Consider the following 7010-nt stretch of genomic DNA (forward strand, 5'->3'; position numbering starts at 1 on the left):
GGCACCCATCCCTCTGTCCTGACTGTGGGTGTGGGGTGAGCATGTGCTTTGGGCTGCTGCTGATTTAACTTTCCCTCCATAGTGGCCTGTGCCTTGAAATGGTAGTGAAAAAGAACCTGTTTCCACTTAAGTTGCTTTTGTTAGGGTAATTATTTTATGACGTAACAGGAAAAGGAACCAAGACTTTCTCTATATGTACTTCATTTATCCATCTACCCACCAAATAGCAGTGCATGTGTGTGTGTGTGTGTGTGTGTGTGTGAGAGAGAGAGAGAGAGAGCGACAGAGAGACAGAGAGACAGAGAGAGTGAAACACACAGAAATAGAGGGAGAGACAGAGACAAAGGAATGGAGAGACAGATGTTGTAGGATTTCCAGAGAGACATGAGCAGCACCAATGGTGAACCAGAGAAACGACTCTATCCAAGGTGAGCTTGGCGATCGGTTAGCGTGTTGGGGCTCTTTACAGGAACAAGGATGAAGGGTTATTTACAAGAGCATGGGTGGCTTGGGCTGCTGCATCACTGAGGAGCCCACCCCAGCATGAGCGATAAGCTGTATGACTGGAGTTCCCTGCTAAAGTTGCAGGCGGCTCCCCTGAAGAGTTTACCTCCAACCTCTATTGTCTACCGCTGTATACATAATCTTACATTTTAGACAGTTGCACTCTGGAGTCTTTTAACTTTAGTAACTTTCTGAGCCTTGGAAGTTTTACTAGTTTGAGTCTTCATTTTGAACCCACCTCTGGGAGGATTGTTTCAATGCAGAGGGAATGGCTGCACAGCCCTCAGAGAGACAGAAACACAGATACACTCAGAACCAGAGAAACAGGGGAACAAGCTAGAAAGAATGAAATGATTTCATACATCATAAATGCATGTTAAACTGCAGCATTAAATATTACAGACAACACCAGGTGCACATTTCTTTGCCTTATTTCAATGTTTTGAGACAGTTTCATAGAATAGCACTGGCTGTCCTGGAACTCACTATGTAGATCAGATTGACCTTGAACTCACAGAGATTCACTTGCCTCTGCCTCCCAAGTGATGGGATTAAAGGTGTGTGCCACAACAGCCTAGCATCAGGTGCACATTTCTTATCCCTGTCACCATGGGCCATCACACAGACAAAAGAAAATCACAAATTAGCTGCACATAAAGCCACTCCTGTGATCGAGCCAGCTCAGCAGACTGGGTTGATGTTTTGTGTTCTTCCGATTGTCTCTTGCATGGTGAGCATGCCCCTGACTATCCTGTCCCAGGTTCTTCTAAATTAGATCTGTGTGTCATGGGTGGGACACTTTAGCTCCATTCTAACAGTGGACTTTGGTTGATGTAAGTGCTTCCTTAAGATGTTATCTTACCTCTGGCAGACTCTCCCTGAAATGCATAATAAACCTGATAGTGGAGTCTAGTTCTATATCATTATCAGTCTGATAACCTGGTGTGTATTTGTGTTAACTTACTTTTGGGTTACCATGACAGCAAACACCCTCAAACCACTTAAAAGTTGCAGAGAACCCGATTTTATTGTTTTGAGGAGAAAGGACAAACCAGACTTTGCATGTGCTGAGCAGCAGGTGGCGCTCTTAGCATTTGGAATCACACTGGCACAGCAGTCGAGCTCGCCGGTGGAGGATACAGTTTGCTGGTGGTGCCTTGCAGTGGGCAGGAGGCAATGCATTTGTTAACTTCACGTCTTGTTTGAGAAACGTCTTGTTGTGTAGACAGGTCGGTGTCAAATTTGTGATTCTCCAGTCTCAACCACACCAGTCCTGGGGTAATAGGTGTACCACCACTGTCCCCTTGGCTTATTGGGTCAGCCACACTTGTTCCAGGCAGGAATCTGGGCTGCTGTTACGCTTTTGGACGATGTTATGCATTTTTTTCTTTTTATAGTGTAAAGTAGTTCTGGATCCAGCCTGGTGGTGGGTGCTTTAGTGGGGGAGATCTTTAAACCCTCCTGGATACAAGCAGGCAGGGCTTTAATGCCAATCTACCTCAGACTTGCCATTTGGAGGCTGGTGGGCAGCTCAGGTGCCAGGGTGAGGCTGAGGAGGTCTGTGGCCAGGTGAAGGGCCCTGTGAATTTGACATGTGGTGACTGCAGCCTGAGCAAGTATGGGAATCCCAGCATTTCCGTGTAGTGACGGGGAGGTCATGGGTTGGCTGTGCAGCCTCAACTGGGTTTTGCTTTAGGACTCGGGGACAGCAGTTTCTTCTTTGAGAGATCCATTCACAGGACATAACTGCTTGTACGGTTCAGGGCGAGCGTCCTGCATGGCTTAGGGCAAACGCCCTGTGTGGTTTAGGGTAAGCACGCTGCGTGGTTTGAGACGAAAACCCTGCGTGGCTTAGGGCGAGCACCCTGTGTTTTTCCGGAGAGATGAAACAGAATTGTAAAACTGGAAGCGGAGGGATCGCTATGCCCACCCGTTACAGCTAGGAGAGAGAGGAAACTGTGAGTACTCCAGCAGGCAGCCCCTCCCCTTCTCCCTCACTATTTCCATCGCTGTGACTAAATACCTGAAGACATCAACTTAAAGGAAGGAAGGTTTCTTTTGGCTCCCAGTTTAGCAGTGGCAGGATCATGAGGCAGCTGCCATATTGCTTTCTTAGTCAGGAAGCAGAGAGGTACGTGGTGCTTAGGAGGAATTCTCCTTTTGGTTCAGTCCGGGACCCCAGGGCAGTGCTACCTACATTCTTTTATTAATGAGACTAAGAACCCCCAAAGGGAACCTCAGTTTCCCTGGTAGTATTTAGACACCTGGTGGGTTCTGTCCCAGCTAAAGGACAAAGAGGAGCTTGGATGCTTGATTTCAGTGCCTTACTCCAGGGGCTCTGGCCTCCGTCTCTATTGCGTATTCACCCGTGGGCACCTCTGTCTCTAGGGACAGGTCACTGCTGAGACCCGCCACTGTCCGTCTCTAGAGCACCTCAGGATCCAGTGAAGCCAGAAGCCCTGACATTTTTGCATTATTGGGTCCTTAGCTATTTTTGCCCTATTTTCACTTGAGTTCTTGTGACCTGCACATGGCAAAGAAAGTGAGTACATTGCTTTACTTGAAATTGAATTAGGTTTTTTTTTGTTTTTCCTCACTACTAGGATCTGTGACATCTTGACAAATGAGCAAGGGAGAGCGGGTGTGGGAAGGAATAAGTTTGCTTCAGACTGCTGTGAACTTCAGGTTAGGTGGCCTGGCAGATCACTAACAGCCACCAGGTGGCGCTGCACGCAGCATTGCGGGCCGCCTTTCCCAGGTGAGTAGCTGAGACGTATCTGGCTTGTGGAAGTGGCTTAGGTCAGGGAGGGCGGGAGTTTTGCTTGTGCACAACAATGCCTAGCTGCTCTTGCTCCTGACCCTGCCCCCCAGGGACTGTAGCTATATTGGTTTCTGACAAATGCTTTTCTGGCAATCTGGCTTAGCATCTTTCTCATTTTCTGCCTTGCTGGCTTTAACGTCTCAAACCGGAATATTTCCGTCTGACAGATAAGGACTGTGCCATCAGAACAAGATGTTCTTGCTTGTGGCGATAAAAAGTCTCTATGGTGCTCAGCCCTGGTGTAGTCTGATTCTCTCCTCGGGCAGGGTGGAAGCAAGGGTGGGTGGAGCAAGGCCCAGGGTGGGCTGTGCTGGGGTCAGGGACGCAGGGCAGGACTTTAGAGGTTAAGGGACTCAGGGCAGGACTTTAGAGGTGGGGGCTGTCATGAGCAAAGGCTCATAGTTGAAATGATGCTTCAGACCGGAGTGGCGCTGTGGAAGGGGCTTAGGAGCACACCTTCACAGAAAGGTACAAGAATACGATTTGCATTTTGATAATGTCTGCTCACATCCGTCTGTAACTTCCAGAAGCCTGGCCTCCTTAGGCACTGCACATGCATGCTGCACAGACACACATACATGACAAACACCCTTGTACATAAAATAAAAATCAAAAACTCCAAATGTTTAGATTTGGATGCTGTGTTCATGTGTTGTCTAAGGTGTCACACAGTTTGGGCACTTAGAATATTTATTTTCTAAAAAAATTTTTTTGAGGCAGGGTTATTCTGTGTAACAGCCTTGGCTGTCTTGGAACTCACTTTGTAGACCATGTTGGTCTTGAAGTCACAGAGATCTTGCTGCAAAAATACAATTTTAAATTGTATTTATTACATGTATGTGATGTGGAAGGGTATATGACCTTGTGGACATATGTGTGCCACAACACATGTAGAAGCTAGGCAACAACTTTTGTGAATCCATTTGTCCTCTTAGCATGTGACCTGATTAACACCTGACATTGACCTCTGGCCTTCATGTGCATATGCGCACACACACACACATATCCTCACATGTGAGCATACATGCAACTTTATTGAGCTCAAGCATTGATAGGACATCAGGATGTACAGATTAATCTCTGAATGTGTTGTGGCTAGAGATTAGCTGATCAAAGCCGGGCAGGGCTGTGCAGTCCAGCCTTGGTTGCTGTGACTGGAGCAAATTCTCATCAAGACGCAGGGTCTCTTGGGCAGGGTCTGCATCCTCCATGGATCATAGCCTCTGTCATGGCAGTGATGACTTACAGACGTGAGGCCTCAATGCAAACCCGCATCTCCAGCCTTAGCTGTATGCCCAGCTCTCACTGGTCAAAGCAAGTTTCTGGCTGGCCTCAAAGCCACAGAGCAGGGAATATATACTCTACTGCTGCCCACCTAGCAGGGACTTCAAAGACTGCGAAAAGAGGGTAGAAAATTGGCTCCCAAAATACACTAGTGTGTATGAAGGAGACCCTGTGCGTAGACCAGAAAATCACTCCCTATGATATTCTCAGCCCCTCACACCTAAAGTCAGTCTCTTTTACCATCTTCTAGAACCTTCTTCTCTTCCAGAAAAGCCCTCCACCCTGCCTTCTAGACAGATGCAGCTTACAGTGCCCACCTTTCTCCAGGTAGCCCTCCCTTGGTTGCCTGGACCTTACCCTTGCTTCCTCCGAGCCATCCCAACTTGGTGCAGAGTTCTGAAATTGCATATTGATCATCTATTGTGGTCACTCATCTTGGCTGAGAGCGCTGAGAACTCTACGAGTCTAGGGCAGCTTTGAACCCCAGGCTCTGGCCCAGCAGCTAGCTCGCCAGTCAATGCCCAGCAAGCACTCTTTGTGCCCAGGAACCGAGAGAAGCGGAAGGAAAGGGCGGTGGCTCTGGGGACACAGAGCTGGGGAGCCAGAGCTCCAGGTCCTTCATCACCGCACAGCCCGTCCTGTCCTCGGCATTCTCCTGCTCATGTCTGGACCTCCCTGAGGAGCAAGTCACTGGAGGTTCCCAAGTCCTGGGTCGCAGCCCTGCTCCTCGTTTGCCTCGTGGCTCTGGTCAATACCTGATTCCAAGCCCCATCGATCTCCCTCTTATTGCTTTAGCCAGAGCTGATTAAAAGGCACGATAATTGGTTCGTAGTAACTGGATAATGAAATGTGTGTTTATGAGTCAAGAGTCTGCCCCCTCAGAGTGGCCTCTCTCGGGGTGTTGTCACCTGCGGCTCTCACCCCTGGAGAGCTTTCAGGTGCCCGGGAGAAGTCAGACCCTGTTCTAACCCCACCTCTCCACAGGCCTTTCTCAGAGTCAGGGATGAGAGCCGTCTCCATCACCCTTTGGTAACTGACAGTTGCTATGACCCTTAGCTTTAATAAAAAGCTTAAATGGGGGAATATGCCAAGGGTCTAAGGTGGGTTTCATACATGTGCACTGACAACAGACAGCCTTCAGTAATGGAACACTTCAGACGCACTCCAAATAGAGCAGTAAGCATCCCTGTATCCACCTAGAGCTGACAGTTGCTAACATTTCCCATTTCTTGTCTTATTGTTCCTCCTACCTTTTATTTTGTTGGGCAAATTTAATTTTTATTATTATATTCCATTTCCTATTTTTTTGAGACAGGGTTTCTCTGTATTGTTTTGGAGCCTGTCCTGGAACTCTCTTGGTAGACCAGGCTGGTCTCGAACTCACAGAGATCCACCTGCCTCTGCCTCCCGAGTGCTGGGATTAAAGGCATGCTCCACCAACGCCCAGATTCCTGTTTTTTTCATGTGTGTGTATGCATTTGGTGTGCCCATGTGTATACATACATGTTTTTGCATGTGTGTGAGTACATGCAAATATAGATACATACATATGTACATGTCCACACCTGCATGTGAGGCTTCACGTTGATGTCTGGAACCATCCTCCTTTACTCTTCTACCTTAGTCATCAAGGCAAGGCCTCTCAATCAGAACCGGATCTCACTGATATGGCAAGCCCTGTTAGCCATCTTGCTTGTGGTGATCCCTGTCTCTGCCTTCTGAGGCTGGAATTAGACATATGCATAGGATCTGGGGAGCGGAGCTCTGATCTCCAGTGCTGAGCCATCTTCCCAGATGCTTGTCAATTTTAAAAGAAATCACATACGCCAGGCTCTTTCACTCTTGAATACTCAGACAATTGACAGATGTTCTGACCAGTGTTCTCCAGCATCCCGAGTCTCTGGGGCTGTTCTCTGGTTTCTGTTCAGTACATTGGGCATCTAATCATGGTTTTTGTTTTTTACCGCCATGTTTTCCCTTTGTTTCTCCAGGGAAATTGCAAACAAGTGATAAGAGGTTTGTTGAGCCTTGTCCCCATGTTCAGCTAATAGCTATTGTGACAGATCAGGAGGCATAGCATGAAGTGTGCCAGCAAATCAACAATAAAGGAGTGTGCTACCACACTGACACATGGTGTGGGCCCAGATGGTGGGGCTTGCACTTGGAGGATGAACAAGAACAGGTGAGGTTGCATTACAGTCCCCTTCAACCTCAGCTGCACGTCAGCAAAGGGAACGGCTGCCCCTGTGTGAGAGAAACTGTAAAACCAGAGCCAGAGGAATCATAGGTCCGAGAGGAGCCCATGAGACGCCGCCAGGTGACATGGCTCACTCAGTGTGACAAGCTGACAGATGTCAGTCTGGTGCAGACACCATGGCATCTGACCGTCTTTCTTTAGTGA

Source organism: Mesocricetus auratus, unplaced genomic scaffold, assembly GCF_017639785.1.
Source record: "Mesocricetus auratus isolate SY011 unplaced genomic scaffold, BCM_Maur_2.0 Super-Scaffold_100691, whole genome shotgun sequence".
NCBI classification, from domain to species: Eukaryota; Metazoa; Chordata; class Mammalia; order Rodentia; family Cricetidae; genus Mesocricetus; species Mesocricetus auratus.